The sequence below is a fragment of the Bombus flavifrons genome, chromosome 13 (assembly GCF_040668555.2).
Source record: "Bombus flavifrons isolate JBK064 chromosome 13, iyBomFlav1_principal, whole genome shotgun sequence".
NCBI classification, from domain to species: domain Eukaryota; kingdom Metazoa; phylum Arthropoda; class Insecta; order Hymenoptera; family Apidae; genus Bombus; species Bombus flavifrons.
In genome coordinates this window covers 5058861-5073647 of record NC_138454.1, presented here as the reverse complement: position 1 = coordinate 5073647, position 14787 = coordinate 5058861, and the positions used below count along the sequence as shown (strand labels likewise).

Genomic DNA, 14787 nt, shown 5'->3' with positions numbered 1-14787 from the left:
TGGGAAAAGACAAACACGAACAAGCGTCGTTTTTGTTACGAGTCATTTAATTATCAAAGAAGTACTTTCCATCCATCTTAATTGCCATACACCGCTAAAAGAGCAAATTCCAAAGGAAGAATGAAAGAAAGTCAACATCTTGAAAAAGACGTTCACGCTGTGAGTCTGGTGTACGCACGAACAGCTGGAATCTCCTTCAGTCACCAGCGGGATCCATTCAGAATCACCGACGCGACAGCTGAAGGACGTTGTTTTCCTACGACAAATTACGCGCGCGTTCGCCGCTTTCGACGCGCGGCGTCGACGCGTGTGCGTGTGATCCTCCCGTGTTGTCTACACACACCAACACACAATGTACGCACACCATAACGCTGACCTACCCCACTGAGAATCGTGTTTCAATACAGAAACCGAAAACCATATCATTACGCTGAAGCTCGTAGCAAACTTTCGTAGCAAATGCGCGCGCGCAATCGACTAACCTTTGCGAGGGCCAGTTAGCGCGTTTCACAGGTGTGTGTTAATACACGTGATAATCGAGTACGCGTGCCACTAAGAAAACATTTTTCTGTAGTAAGTTTTTCTTTGATTCATCGATACGGTGATTTTATTCTTCAATCGTGTGGTCCTGGACGGATTTATTGTGATTTGGAGTAAGAATGACAAAGAGTTTGGATGCGTACGTATAGTGTAAATCGACTTTCTGCTTTAGAGGTTATGTTTATTGAATCTTATTAAGAATTGATCTTTTTAATTCTAAATGGATTTATTGTGATTTTGGGTAAGATCGATGGAATGTTTGGAGTAAGAATGACGGAGAATTTGAATGCGTACGTATAGTGTAAGTCGACTTTGTGTTCTAGAGTTTATGTTTACTGAGTTTTATTAAAAATTGAGCGTATTAATTTTGGATGGGTTTATTGTGATTTTAGGTAAGATCGATGGAGTGTTTGGAGTAAGAATGACGGAGAGTTTAGATGCGTACATATAGTGTAAGTTGACTTTGTATTTTAGAAGTTGTGCTTATTGAATCTTACTAAGAATTGATGTAATTAATTTCGAATGGGTTTATTGTGATTCAGGTAAGATCGAAGGAGTGTTTGGATGCGTACATATGATATAAATTGACTCTGTATCTTGGGGGTTATGTCGAGTGAAGTTAGTAGTTCATCGGCCGCTGATCGTCTTCAAAAAACCACGTTTCGTGCTCGCAACCAACAATTGCACAATACGATTTCGCGGTTTCATTGCGGTGCTTACAGGTTGAGGATTTTTCCAAGAAGTTGCGCTATACTCCTTCTACTCTTACTCGACATATAAGTACCATATGTAGGTCACTCTATTCTATGCAATTTTATCATAGAAAATATTGAAATTTTTCAAGGTTTCACAATATAATTCTATTTATAGATATATAACGAGAAATATCAACTCATTTAAAATCATTCTGCCATATATGTTCTTCACTGAAGAATTCTATTCTATTTTCTATTAAGAAGCATGTTAAATTAACAGTGTTCCAGGTAAACTATCATTACCAAACAAATATTATGTTTCTTTACTGTGAGGCTTACAACGGTTCCAGATTAGTTCAGATATCCATAATTTTTTATTATAAGGATTATAATGTGGATTAATGGAAACAGTTACAAATCGGTTCAGGGTGAACACTCTTCATCAGCTAGGATACCATAGTGCGTAACTCTTTAACATAAGAATTATAATATTAGTTGATTGACGAAAACAATTCCAAATCGGTTAGGCCCGAGAAACGAGGAACGAACAATTGGCGAATGCGGGGCAAAATTGACCACGTTGGTTACATAATGGGCCTCCTCGAGCTTCGTCAAATGGTGGGCAGTACGAGTATTTAGATGAGTTGACTCCAATTGGCGTACGTACCGTGAGAATCCAGTATCTAGCGCGTGGACCGTGTGTGAACCAGTCAGTCGAGGAAGAAAAATGGGTGAACTAATCATGCAAATTGGGTACAAAGTTACGTAATTCTGTTCTATCTCTATCCACCCGTCCGTTGGAATCTCGAACATTAGACGTCCACTAATAGTCGCTTGCATTTGCAGCAATTAACTATTTCTTCATCGAAATTAGATTGACGTTGACTCGCAAGTGTTTTGTAATTGAAATATTGTTTTTGGTATCTGTACTGGCTTCATTGCTAGTTCCTTGTCCCACTTCTGAAACTAGATTAATTGATTCCACCACTAGGTAATCGGTCTAATTATTCGAGCGTTATAACTTTCTTGGTGCTGTTAATATTTAATCGAGCAATTAAAGAATTAAATTCGGCAAGAGATATAGCTATTTCTGTACATATTATAGAAGAAATCCTCTTCTGATTTTGCGGTATACATAGACTTAGAAATATTGAGGAATCAAATCCTTTCAAATTCTCAAACTTAAATAAATTAAAGTCTTTAAATGGATTCGGTAAATCAAAAACTATTAAACCAGGTTAATTTCATTCGTAGGATAACACAATCACTAGCTTCAGTTCTATTGGAAACTATAGCTAGGGGTCAGATTCTGATTAGGTTTAAGCTAAATATTATCCAGCTTTCAACTTTGACTTTCACAGCCAAGCAATTAAAACTGCTGTATTGAGTTTGATTCGGATTACTTTTCACGACCCAAATTTTTGTTATTCATAACGAATACCTTAGAAGTTAGAAACAAAAACAGTCTGCTACACTGACAAAATTTATACTCGTTATACAAGAACAAGAAAAAGGATTTGGTTCAGGCTTGAAATCGTATTCGCATTGCCACAACATTCATTTCTCAATTAAAATTTTGGAAACGACGACCATCCTAAAACTCTTAAACAAAGATGCGCTGGATGTGTAACGTCGAAAAATGCTGGAAAAATCAGACAGACGTGTAGGACCGTGGTCTGGCTCGCGGGGCAGATTTGAGTGAAGAACGGAAGAGGAGGTTCGGAACGATTATGCAGCACGACACGGTGCCCAACAAGGAGAGACAAGGAGATGGAGAGAAAAAGAGAAGGAGTGCACGATGCACACGCTGCGAGCAATGTGCGAGGCTTCGCGCGGCCGTCAATTACGATTAATTAGAGCGGAGACTGACAGCGGACGCAGCGACGGCTACTTAATACTTTAACTTGTCCCCAACCCTCCACCCGTTCACTTCCTCCGTCGTCGTCGACGGTGACGAATCGACCGAGAGCTCCGTTCGTTTCGTTCATCGTAAACTATCGTGTATATATCCCTTTTTGCCTTTTTCTCCTCGATGTTCCCTCCATTCACGAAACGTGAGATCTCTGTTACGTCCTTGTTCGCGGCAGGGAAAAAGTCACCATCCAGGAAATTCAAGCTTCTGGCTTGGGGCCACGCGTGCTCTCGTAATAGGACAGTTTGTTCCCTGTAAAATCATTCCTTTCCTTTTCTTGAAATTCTATTTCTATTGCGTTCTTTCGGTTGTAAGAAAAAGTCTAAGGGAATAAAATACGGGGCTCATTACATAAATAGATAGATAGATAGTTTTATTTAAGCTTGGCGGCCTTGAAACAAGACTTGAATTACAATTCCTCAGTTTATTACAGTATTTAAAAGGCTAAAATACACGTAGAATACTCTTTGTTCGTTAACGATCGCAGAAAGATGCAATTGTAGCTTTTTAACGTTAGAAAATGTCTCAGGCTTGAACAAGATATGAAAAATTTCTCACGGGAATGCAGGATCTTTTTAATGTGCTCTTAAAAGATTAGAAATCCCCTTTTTTCGCTAAAATTATAAAGATAATATAACAATATGAAAATTTCAGCATCGTAGCAGGGTTAAATTCGCTTCGATATTTGTATTGTATGAAATGAATTTTTAGAATGTTTTTGGTATTGTTTTTTGTACCAGGTATAAATAGTTGGAAGGTTTGTGGTACTTGAAATTAAAATCAAATTTTGGAGATTGGTTTATTAGTGTCTTGATAGAAATATTTTTTGCTATAAGATTGACTTTTTAGAGAGTGAGAGATACTTCATGCCAATGAATTAGTACTTTTTGACTATAAAAGTAGATGTCGATACAATGGAAGATCACGCATCTGAATCTGATTGTCGCGGTAGACATTGAACATAGGAGAATAATTTTATTATATTATATAAGAGTTCACGTTCACATTAGTAGATTCAATCAGCAGGTGTTTAGTTACTCGAGTATTAAATAAAATCTTGTTCCAGTAAAACGAATTCTACTTTATACACGTAATCTAAATCTACTCTTATTAATTAATACTTATCTATTAAATGTAGAATTAATATTTACAGTTACAGGATAACGTGTAAAAATAGTTATCGAAATGAAATATTAACACCATAAGATAAACTATCAAAGCACCCCAATCTGTCGTTAGATTAACGAAGGAAGTGAGAATTAATGACAATTAGTTAGTAGAAACATCAGAGTCTCTCGACTTTGAGCGTTGAACAAGTCGAATCTAATAACAAGTTGTCGGTGTACACACTTCGTAACAACCGTAATTAATTATATAATATCGTGATCTACGTTAGAAAGAGAGAACTCGCTGCATTATTAAACAGCAACAATTAAAACGAAGAATTAATTCAGAATATTGCGGATGCGCCGTTTCACGGTTTCAGGCATACGTTCGTTACGCATCGCATCGACTTTATATTAATAAGTATGATGTTCTGCTCGTTTGTAAGACGTAAAATCATTAATCAAAGCTACAATTATATACACGTTGGCACCATTTTATAAGTTACCCACCGTAGCGCGAAAACTATTTATTTTTCCAATACCGTAGCAACAACACGGCTTCATATTGAGATTATATTTTATCAGGTGTTTCATTACGAAAAAGAAAACATTACAAACGTATGAAAATTTATTTATAGCCATTCACGAAGGTCTTCGTACACCTTATTCCTTCGTATACCTTCGTATACGAAGGTCATTTTCATTCACTGTATGGTATAGTGGTTATCTTATCACGTAACCGATATGTTCAGAAATTTATTTAAGTTTAGCAAGAAAAGATAACGAAAATTTTGTTTAAATAAAAATGACGCTTTTTATAAGATTCGCGAAGATTTTTACGATTAACCATATACCCTTTCTTATTTTTTCATGCTAACAATAGGAAAAACAATTTTATCATTATTAGTATGTTGCTGTAATTGTGTCGGTGAAATAGAAAATGGTCAATAACAATTCAATTGATTTAACAATCTAATTTTCACATTATCGGCATCGTCGTTATGTCAGTGAAGTAGCAACATCTGTCAAGTATGAATTGGTTATGTATCCAATAGCAATGTAGTCAATTTAATAATTTAATATCGACAAACAATAGTCTTTTGAAGTAATCACAAGCGGAAGCTTTGATCGGAAGTTGTGGAAGTAGGGAAAGAAGAAGGAGGGCGAAAACGTATTTGAATGATTGCGCTCGTTGTCGGTCTCCTTCGCTAATTGAGCCATTGTCTAGGTCCGGTTAGGCACGTCTAAAAGCCTAATGGCCGTTTCCTAGAGACGCGCCAGTCCGAATACAGAACGAATTAGAATAATTCGTTCCGTCTGGCTGCGTCACTAGATCGCGCAACGACGTTCGTCGCCGGTTAGACGAAACCTGTCTTCTCTTTTCCTCCATTTGCTAAGAATCAATGGTTCTACTTTAATTTTTATTAACCTAACCTATCCTTTTTTTATTTCCTTCCTCATCAAGTACACGGAGTTTTAAAAGGCTATTCTGGGTGGAATCTAGCTTAAACATAACCTAGACTTGTCTCCTTTTTCCTCCCGCAATTGCAAAGAATCGGTGATTAATTTTGATCAAATCAAACCTAACCTAAACCTAAAGCAATCATAATCCGAGGCTAAGCTCAAATCTGATGTAAACTTAATTCGAGTTTGTTTAAACTTAATCCAAACTTGTACTCTTTTTCTCTTGAAATTGCAAAGAATCGATGGTTAATTTTGATTAAAGCAAACCTAACCTAAAGCTAAAGCAATCATAATCCAAACCTAAGCTCAAACCTGATGTAAACCTAATTGAAACTTGTTCTCTTGCTACTCTGGTTGCTAAGAATCAGTGCTTCCGCTTTAATTTCGACGCTTAACCTCCATTTCGCCGTCGTGCACCACGTGTATTACGTATTTTTTGTAAACATCACTTTTATCCGGCCACGCGGATGTTTTCCATTAAAACGAATCGCATAGCGAAACCTTTTTATTGTTCGCCGGTTCTTCCTGTTTTGACGTATTTGAACGTATTTTATACGACAAAAAACAGTATCCAGCAGGTAAATATCTTTCGAATCTCGCCATGGAAACGATCAATAGAAACGAGATTTGTCGTAATAATTGATGCTTCGATAGATTGTGTGTTTCCAATACAAAGAAACATTACATACATAGTGTCTTCTTTCGTATTATATATATATTTACCTTCATTACTCGTGTTGCGGTCCTAGATTCAATATCAATATAAAATTATATTTATTATTAATTTATATTAATATAAAACTGCTTTTAATATACTTTAGGAAAATATTACTCCAACACTGAAACGAGAAATCTTTTATATTTTCATAATATTAAGAAATTTTTTAACAGTAAAAATACACGACTGGATCAGAAACAATGGAAACAATGTGTTTCTTTTCTGTTCGTTATTCTGTGAAATAATAGTAACCTTCTTCATTTTATCTTATTTTCTACACAACTTATTGCAACTGCCTACCACACTAATAACGCTAAAAGTAACTAAAAACTTCATTCTCGTCCATTATAATACCAAACAAGCAAGAAAATGTTAATCGATAAAAGTTCTTGGAACCGTTCTTGGAAAAGTCCTCGGCGAAGAACGGGTCTCCCTTTTAATTTTTAATTTCATTACGGATTCTCGAGCAGCCCCATAATGGCTTCGATACGCCATAGGCCATCTGCCACGATCTCGAAGGATCTGTATCTACATACCGATCGAATATAATCGATCAGGATCGATCAGCGGAACATCATCTAGCTGACTGGTCGTCGAACGATCGGCCGGTTTCGCTCGTAAGCCGTGTAATCATGCTACGATCGAATTTACATGGCAAATTGCGCGAATCAGCGGATCGAACGTTTTCTTCCTGTTATCCAGCCGGAACAACGGCGGATTCATTTGTGTAAACACTAACCTCCGCGTTTACGGAAACGTTCGACTGTTGCTAAAGCGGAGAAACTGTTTCAATAAAACGAAAAATCAATGAAAAATTCTTCACTCACACCTCTATCATCTTCAGTCTGTCATTTGTGTTCTACGGCTTAATCCTGCTGCACTTTTCTAAATTATTTTTTAACTCAATTTTATTTTTCTAACGTAAGAAGTATCTCGAATTTGAGCAAAATACCAACGAAATTCTTATTGCTAATATACACATGATTTCTTGTTTTGATTCTATGTTAAACATCTTCCTAAAACAGTTCCTCTTTATCTCTTGAAATAATGCGGACGGAGTTAAAAAGGTTTGATCTTCCTAGGAAGACCAGATATAATTATGATGCAAAAGGGAGAACGATTGGGGGGGGGCAGTGTTGCGTTTCGTGATCGTGATTGCTGAATAAGATTTTTTCCAGGGAGAGCCGGAGGTGGGAATCTTACGGGCGTTGCGATAAGGCACACATTAATTGAAGAACAACATCCGGCATGGAGCCGGTGGCCGACGTCGTGACATCATTGTCTACGACAGAACGAAAATGGAATTAAACGAAGCACCATCGGCCTGAGCCGATTCAAAGCAAAGGGTAATTTTAGAGTGATAGCATTAGCGAGAATTTCTCGCTGGTATCGACCATTTCAAAAGAAGTCGATCCAATGTTCAACCCATTTTTTCCTCGATTGTTTAGTAATCAAATGGACAACGTTCCCTATCGCATATTTTAAATTCTTAATCTTTTACGAACGAAGAACAGTTTATAGGTGTTAATGGAAATATGAAGTCAAAGAGTAGAGAGTTTCATTCGAAAGTAGGCTTATTTTAGGTATAATATTGTTTCTCAAGTCTTCTTTCGTCGTTCAGCGGCCAAATGAATACTAATATGTAAGAAACGATCTCTATTATATATATTTTTAATTTTTAATAATGAAAAATCGATGCATTGTTGCTTTGAACGAACGAATATTCGTTTTTAAGTTTTATTTTATCGTTTAATGATCAAATTGGAATTAATGTCTATGTAATATGTATAAAGAATGTTCATTGGATATAATAAAAACATCAATTTGGAGAGAGTATCGTTCAATTATAATTTGAAATAATTTAATAATTTCTATTCCACGCGAATAGAATTATGGCATATAGTACGGTGAATAATGAAAATTTGAAAGATCAAATTCATCGCTCAAATTGATCCTAGTTACTGTTATTTTGCCAACGATCGATTATAAGCCAATGGAGCTTGTCCACCTGTCGTGTTCGATGAGAACGCAATTCTGACCCGGCGGCGGAACTAATAGCTTCGACGAAGGACTACTCGTAACAGTCTGCGCGTTTAATTAGATAGAAGGAATATTATAACGAGGTGAACACGCGTTTATATGTGTACATGAGTCACATACTATAAGTAGTAGACAGCATAGCACTAATAGATACTATCACACTGCAGTAGTTAGTATAGTAGATAGCATCATATTGCAAAATTCGACGATTTGTTAAAAAAAAATGAAAGATAGATTACAACTACCAGACATCGTAAATTTCCATCGATTATCAAAATTATCATCTGAACACAATTAATCTGAACTATTCTAATAACCGAAGAAGTTCAGAATATACCAAAATAGATTTTCACGTTTTATCATTAAAAAAAAAAAAATAAATAAATATAACGTTATTTACAAGTGCCAGGGTCAAAAGAATTTTTAATTTTGCTTGTTCCAATTTCCACTAATCGCCAAATATTTCACCAATTTCGATCAAAATACGATAAACACAAATTCCCAACACCGAAGAAATTCATAGCACACCAATGAAAATATCTGTAAAACTAATGGAATCTGTCAGAAGTAAAAAATCTACTAATATACCAATCTCTTGCATCTCACGAATAAATTTTGAAACCAAAAACGAGTACGCAAAACATATTTTTCTCCAGCGAATACTGCCCCTAAATGTTCCGTGCAAGAAACGTAATGGCCAAACGCGTGGCAAAAAGACGTAAACGTGCAAATGGCGAAAGAGAGACAAGAATAGAAGTATCTGGAGCGAGCACCAGGTCTGAGTGCTCCGTTTTACGATCTTCCTTCGGCCGACAGGAGCCACACGATCGGTAGTCGGAGGATCCGGGGTTAAAGAAGGGAAAAAATATGAGGGAAGTCGATGACGATAAAGAAGAGAAGAAGAGGTGGAGTAGAGGCTTGCTAGAACGAATGGCTGTGCCAAATTAACCATGATTTATGAACACGGCTGGCCAATATTCCATTCTATTAACATCGCATTATCCGTCCGTCAAATTACACGCCAACGACCCAGTTTTTCAGGAGCCGGTCCTGGCACAAAGTAATCTTTGCGTTCATGGCTTCGTTATCTCGAGATCATTTGCTTTCTGTAAGTACGTTGTTATTTCATTGATTTTTTAATAGGTATATTATTTTATTATACATATTATTCTGTCATGTATTATTGATTATCGATTATTCATATTGATTATCCTTGTTGTAATTTCATTTATTTATTTTATCTTTGTTAGTTTGGAGAAGTTATTAAGATTGTTTTAATGATGCAATATCTGTCGTTAATTTTCTTTACGCGTATAACAAGTTCGAATGTTAAGTATTTATGTATGATTTTTGTACTTCAGCTTCTCTTAACAAACGAATATGCAGTTTAACTATTCTTTTCACTCTAATCCATAATATTTCAGAAACTACTCGTTGCAGTGAAAGAAATACTAAATCTTTGCGTAGCCAAATAAACCAAAAATAATCCATGGATTTAAAACGAAGCGAAAAAGAATGTTTTTTTTTTTTATTAATACAACGTATTTTCCAAATAACTATCGCATAGTATTTGCCAACAAAAATAACATATTTCATGAACGTTTTGGTCGTATCAGTTCGCAAACGATAAACGACGCCTACGATCACGATAACAAAGGTTTTCGATTTTATTTCCAAATGAATATTTTCGAGGAAAAATTTGTATGCGAAGATAAAAATCAAATTTCATTGATTGTGATTGTATTTACGGAGTTCTATTTCTATTACATATATTCAAACCTCGTTTGTTTCTTATTCCTCCATAACGTATTATAAATTGTTCATAAGAAAAGTTTGCAAATTTAACATTACATTCATTTCTTATCGATCGTTTCAATTTAACATTTTGCACGATCATATACCAACGAATAATATTAGTAAATTGGCAAATCACAATTTTCAACTTTTGCAATTTATCAAATTTATCTGTAAAATCCCATTTATTTCGTTTTCAAACATCCGCAGTGATTAGTAATATTAAGAGTACAGACAAGGTCGTCTTTATTAATACCTCGTAAGTATTTAGTATAGCCTTCGTTAATAATATTAATATTAATTCTGCAACAGGATCGTGGTAAAATAAATTAAGTAGTTAAGGTGTTATAGAACCTCGGAGAGATGTCTAAAAAATAAGGTAAATCTAACATTTTTTTTTACCTACAAATATTTGATAGAGAATCAAGATTTTTATAGAAATCTTTAAGTAACATCTTAACTCTGTGTTCATATTTTTCTAATTATATAAAATTACAAAATGGCAGAATGGCACAATATTATCTGACTCCGTATCCAGTAGAATCTTATTTGCTTGCACCAAACGGCAAATGCGATTGGATCGTAAAAGGTACAAAATTTTTGTGCAAACTTATACAGAAATATACTATCTTCAACGTAGCATACAATTTTTCCATAATTTTGAAAAATAGGAAAAATAAGAAAATGACAGCTTTGTTAAGACTAAAATTTTATTTTCCGCTGAAGGAAATCAACTTTAAACGTTTATAAAAATTAAGGTATCAATATATTCTAGATAATATTACGCAGAATACCGTGCAAAAATTTTAAGTTAATTGGATGAAGAGTTTCGGGTATCCACTGGGTGGAAAGTCGAAAAGCAAAATTTCAAGAACGCGTTTAAAGTTTGAAGTTAATCTTCCGGCTAAAATATAAGAATGTATTCGTATTCATCGTTATAAGTTCGCCGTTTCTTCAAATTTCAAAATACTCTTTTATCACAGTATTCTATGCGTATGAAGCTTTAAAAAAAAAAAAAAAATGCAAAAAGAAATATTTTGATACTTTGAGGCCGACATGGTTGCATACCATCTTAAAATACGAAATAGAATATAGACTAAATTTCCTTGACTCACGAACGGCATAATTATCAAGCGAAACCACACCGAAATTTTCCAGTTTTCCTTTCCGGTTACCGTTCCAAGGTGTACAGGTATCCAATGTAGCACGATCGATCACCGATCGACACTTTATAGCCTGGGATAGGCATGGTGTACAATGTTGCACTCTATTGGTTGGCTACATATCGCAACATTATACGTAGATGCGGCGAGCATCGAGTTGCAGGCTGCAATGCGTGCACACGTTTAATTAATTCGCTCGTACGCGCGCCGTGCGAGTCTCATTCCCTGGCATAGTTGGACGAAATTTTCCCAAACGAGCGAACAAGTACTTATTTCACGTTTTGAACCAGGAAAATTGTCGGTGTTAATTGCTGACATATTATACAGCGGATGATCGATCGTTCAGATTAAGATCAAGGATGATATAGATGATGTAATAACAACGAGTCAATTTCGACGATTAATTGGAATTTGGACGGTTTTAATATTTATGAAGTAACCACGATCGATTTCTCCGTCGCGTACTAACACCATGGGAGAATTATCGATGGTGCGTGAGGTAACACTGATGATATTCCTTCTCTGTAAGTTAAAAAGTTAAAAGATGGTAGCGTAAATAACGAGACTTAATATCAGGAAATACCTGTTCGCAAGATTGCTGATAACTGTAATTATTCCGTATGAAACGTAGGAAAGTACCATATTACACTGCAAGACTAAGACGTAACCGAGAAAATGACTATGAAATAATTAATGATAAGTAGGAAATACCAAGAACTAAATGCGAACCTTCTTGGAGTTATTCCTCTATCAAGAGAAATGCAAAGAAAGCTAAATTTCTAATGAAACAGCTGTGCTTCGTCTGTCAATAAAACCTTGTAAATTCTTCAATAACCGAAATCTAGATTATATTGCATTCTTGATAGGATATCAGGAGAATTATTTATTACATACCTTTACGATATGTATATGTCCTTCCGGTTAAACATCAAATACATCAATTAAACAGAAAGATCTATATCACATTGATTAGCAAATAAACAAGTAAGTAGGAAAGAGGAAAAACTTATTAAAACGCTCTTATTATACGTATTCGATGATATAACGATTCTAATATAAAGACACGATTTCTCCAAATTTCTTCCTAGATACTGTGAGCTTCCTTTGACTCAACGTATCCCTAAAATTTACTCATCAGCTCACAAAACCCTTCCAAACACCCGGAGGTAACGTGGGTGGAGGACAATAATATCCACGTGCACGAAGGCGAGCACACGAAGCAAGCAAGAAAATAAACAAATGAGTAAGAAAGAAAGAAAGAAGAGGCGGTTGAACAAGGCGCATCGCGTACGCGCGCGTAGCTCGTGTCCGGTCAGCCGTTAAGAAGGAAGCTTCAGGCCGATGTCGAAGATAAGACCGGGGACGTGTCCCTCTGTGCGTGGCATTCTCCCGGAGAAATGGTACCGAAGTTCGGGGACCAACGAGTGTGCCGGGCCCTCACGTAATCCACGGATACGTCGCGACGAATTTGTACGTCTGCCCAATGAGCCAGAAGCCACCCTGCGTTAGCCTCGTTTCGCGTTCACCGTTCTTCTCCTCTTTTCGGACCGTTCCACCGTACGTACCTCGCCTGCTGCTTATATACCTATATGTGTACGAGTATATATATATTCTTTTACACATATCACATATATATATATATATATATATATATATATATATCTTTTATATAGATTTATGTGTGTATGTGTGTATGTATGTAGGAGGAGAAGCTACGGAACTGGGCCCATCTACCTTCAAAATGGCTACCGTCTCCACTTCGGTGGACAACCGATGTAAACTACAAGCGCTCCTTTCGAACACAAGCTGCCTCGTCGATCCCTCGTCGATCGCGTCGCCGGTTTTTTCGATTTCTTCAAAGTGGCAACGCTTGCTTTTCGGGAAGACGTCGATAGTCTTGAGCATAGGATGATAGAGAGAGAGAGACAAACAGACAGAGAGAGATATTTCTTTGATCGGTACGAGGACGGCTCGTTTCTGACAACACTGGGTTTGGGTTGGTTGAGTTGGTTGGGTTTGTTGGCATTAATAGAGATTGGAGCTTTTAGAAGTCTTTCATTTAACGTTTTGCGTATGTACATTTTTTTGTAACGTACGTTGATTGGAGTTTAGTAGGTTTTTTAATAGGAAATGTACTAATACTAGAGTTACTGACCTTTAATATGTATCTAAGTATGTAACATACCCAGATCATTAGAATTCAACCAATAATATATGTACTTAATCATACTTCTGGCCTACAAATGAATATTAGTATTAGCAAAAACACTTGCATGTTTTTAGTAATTTAAAAAAAAAACTCAATGTACCGTCAAAAAACTCAGTCGTGTAGTCATTGACTGACTTGGTAGTTTTAGTGTCACGGATAGCTTCTTATAGGAAGCGGCAAACCGTTTTATATTTCCTTCATTAAAAGAATCCCACTTTCGAATTATCAGAATTATCACCCTCTAATCTCCATTTCCCAATACAAAAGAACATATATCAATGTTACTAAAAGGTATCTCTAAAAATAGTCACCTTACCTCCACACTAGCCCAATTATATCAAACCATTAAAACCTCAAATCAAATCATTCATCTCTTTATCTAAACCTCCTAATACCATCCCTGAAAAACCAACCAACCCTCTCAAGCCACTAAACAACCTCACATCCCTCAATCCTCTACCAAAGTCAGTTTCGGATAAGCTTCCCATGTATAATACTCGCATGGAACAACATCAAAATTCCAGGTACCATTGGTAGCATCGTAACGTCCGCGAACGATCGGAAAATCTGTCTATCGTTAAGAGGGGGGTAGTACGGGGCGAGTAGAACGAAACGGTTCGAAAGGAGGAGTGACGAAGAGGAGTAGTGGACTGCTGAGAGAGGAAGAGAGAAAGGAGAGCACGGAGCTCGTGTTTCCGGCCGGGTGAACAACAATGCCCGCAGACAAATGAGCATCCCGCCTCCATTGTTCGCTTCATCGGCACGGCGCAGCCTCTCTCTCCCCTGTTACCCACCCTGGTTCCGCTTACGCCCCCCCCAATGTCCTCCTCTCCTCGACCCCTCTTGCTGTCTCTCCCTTTACCCCGATGATCGAAGGTTCCACGTCCTCGTCCTCGTCATCGTCCTCGTCCTCGTTCTCGTTCTCCTCATCGTCGTCATCGTCCTCGCCATCCTCCTCATCGTTGTCGAACAGCCATAGCTGGGGGGTCCTCGATCAACCTGATGCGGGCCAACACCGATTAAACATCTCTGCTTCGTCGAATCTCCGTTAACGGGTATCCCCTCTCTGTGTCCTCGTGAAGAGGTAGGGTTCCCCATGGTGCTACTCTCTTTTGTCCAGAGTCCTACCGTGGTTCTTCTCTATTT

At 36.9% G+C, this 14787-nt stretch overlaps 3 long non-coding RNA genes across 6 annotated transcripts; 2 read left to right on the top strand and 1 right to left on the bottom strand.

Annotated features, from left to right (window-relative positions):
• Positions 1-288: 288 nt before the first annotated feature.
• Positions 289-8000, top strand: LOC138186027 (uncharacterized). 4 transcript variants are annotated; one of them, XR_011174777.1, is made up of 7 exons: positions 289-653; positions 787-841; positions 933-992; positions 1083-1329; positions 1411-1694; positions 1763-1995; positions 2762-4247. It is a non-coding gene; the product is annotated as an uncharacterized LOC138186027 (long non-coding RNA). The 4 variants fall into 4 exon arrangements; XR_011174775.1 differs by lacking the exon at positions 787-841 and adding an exon at positions 7614-8000 and having other exon boundaries at positions 313-653; positions 2762-6295; XR_011174776.1 differs by lacking the exon at positions 787-841 and having other exon boundaries at positions 290-653; positions 1763-1988.
• Positions 8001-10961: 2961 nt separating this feature from the next.
• LOC138186026 (uncharacterized) lies at positions 10962-12142 on the bottom strand. Its single transcript, XR_011174773.1, has 2 exons — positions 12016-12142; positions 10962-11954 (listed from the first exon to the last, which is right to left on the bottom strand). It is a non-coding gene; the product is annotated as an uncharacterized LOC138186026 (long non-coding RNA).
• LOC138186025 (uncharacterized) lies at positions 11953-13789 on the top strand. Its single transcript, XR_011174772.1, has 3 exons — positions 11953-12416; positions 12521-12989; positions 13106-13789. It is a non-coding gene; the product is annotated as an uncharacterized LOC138186025 (long non-coding RNA).
• Positions 13790-14787: the final 998 nt, after the last annotated feature.